Source organism: Perkinsus marinus, assembly GCF_000006405.1.
Source record: "Perkinsus marinus ATCC 50983 genomic scaffold scf_1104296932418, whole genome shotgun sequence".
Taxonomy (NCBI): domain Eukaryota; phylum Perkinsozoa; order Perkinsida; family Perkinsidae; genus Perkinsus; species Perkinsus marinus.
The window spans coordinates 1-1,428 of NW_003215449.1; the positions used below are offsets into that span (position 1 = coordinate 1).

The 1,428-nt window shown below is 45.9% G+C and overlaps 7 non-coding genes across 7 annotated transcripts; all 7 read right to left on the reverse strand.

Annotated features, from left to right (window-relative positions):
* Positions 1-148: 148 nt before the first annotated feature.
* On the reverse strand, positions 149-220 carry Pmar_PMAR028582. The gene has a single exon. It is a non-coding gene; the product is annotated as a tRNA-Thr (tRNA).
* A 102-nt stretch (positions 221-322) lies between these two features.
* Positions 323-394, reverse strand: Pmar_PMAR028583. Its single transcript has one exon. It is a non-coding gene; the product is annotated as a tRNA-Thr (tRNA).
* A 102-nt stretch (positions 395-496) lies between these two features.
* Positions 497-568, reverse strand: Pmar_PMAR028584. The gene has a single exon. It is a non-coding gene; the product is annotated as a tRNA-Thr (tRNA).
* Positions 569-670: 102 nt separating this feature from the next.
* Positions 671-742, reverse strand: Pmar_PMAR028585. The gene has a single exon. It is a non-coding gene; the product is annotated as a tRNA-Thr (tRNA).
* Positions 743-844: 102 nt separating this feature from the next.
* Pmar_PMAR028586 lies at positions 845-916 on the reverse strand. Its single transcript has one exon. It is a non-coding gene; the product is annotated as a tRNA-Thr (tRNA).
* A 102-nt stretch (positions 917-1,018) lies between these two features.
* Positions 1,019-1,090, reverse strand: Pmar_PMAR028587. Its single transcript has one exon. It is a non-coding gene; the product is annotated as a tRNA-Thr (tRNA).
* A 102-nt stretch (positions 1,091-1,192) lies between these two features.
* Positions 1,193-1,264, reverse strand: Pmar_PMAR028588. The gene has a single exon. It is a non-coding gene; the product is annotated as a tRNA-Thr (tRNA).
* Between the last annotated feature and the right edge of the window lie 164 nt (positions 1,265-1,428).

The following is a 1,428-nucleotide window of genomic DNA, read 5'->3' on the forward strand; positions in this document are numbered from 1 at the left end:
GACCTTCAGCTTACGAAGCAGACGCTCTACCACTAAGCTAAGTGGCGCACAGATTAAGTATATGATCAAATAATTTTCCTGTCCCGTTCACAGAATGGCCCATCCTGCTCCTGGTTCTCGTACCAGACAGAAAATTTATGGTGCTATAAGCCACTTGCCAGGATTGAACTGACGACCTTCTGCTTACGAAGCAGACGCTCTGCCACTAAGCTAAAGTGGCACACAGAATAAGTTCATAAATCGATAATCTTTCTGTATCCTTTGCGGAGTGAGCTGACATGCTCCTGCTTCCCGTATCAGACCAGAGATTTATGGTGCTATCAGCCACTTGCCAGGACTGAACTGACGACCTTCTGCTTACAAAGCAGACGCTCTGCCACTAAGCTAAAGTGGCGCACAAAATAACTGCATAAATCAATAATCTTCCTGTATCCTTTGCGGAGTGAGCAAACCTGCTCCTGCTCCTCATACCCGACTAGAGCGTAATGCTGCTGTAAGCCACTTGCCAAGATTGAACTGACGACCTTCTGCTTACGAAGCAGACGCTCTACCACTAAGCTAAAGTGACGCACGGATTAAGTATATGAATCAATAATTTTCCTGTCCCGTTCACAGAATGGGCCATCCTGCTCCTGGTTCTCGTACCAGACCAGAAATTTATGGTGCTGTAAGCCACTTGCCAGGATTGAACTGACGACCTTCTGCTTACAAAGCAGACGCTCTGCCACTAAGCTAAAGTGGCACATAGAATGAATACATAAATTATTAATCTTCCTGTATCCTTTGCGGAGTGAGCAAACCTGCTCCTGCTTCTCGTACCAGACCAGATATTTATGGTGTTATAAGCCACTTGCCAAGATCGAACTGACGACCTACTGCTTACCAAGCAGACGCTCTGCCACTAAGCTAAAGTGGCACACAACATAACTGCATAAATCAATAATCTTCCTGTATCCTTTGCGGAGTGAGCAAACCTGCTCCTGCTCCTCATACCCGACTAGAGCCTAATGCTGCTCTAAGCCACTTGCCAGGATTGAACTGACGACCTTCTGCTTACAAAGCAGACGCTCTGCCACTAAGCTAAAGTGGCTTGCAGAATAAGTTCATAAATCGATAATCTTTCTGTATCCTTTGCGGAGTGAGCAAACCTGCTCCTGCTTCTCGTACCAGACCAGATATTTATGGTGTTATAAGCCACTTGCCAGGATTGAACTGACGACCTTCTGCTTACGAAGCAGACGCTCTACCACTAAGCTAAAGTGGCGCTCAGATTAAATACATAAATCTATAATCTTTCTGTATCCTTTGCGGAGTGAGCAAACCTGCTCCTGCTTCTCGTACCAGACCAGATATTTATGGTGTTATAAGCCACTTGCCAAGATCGAACTGACGACCTTCTGCTACAAAGCAGACGCTCTGCCACTATGC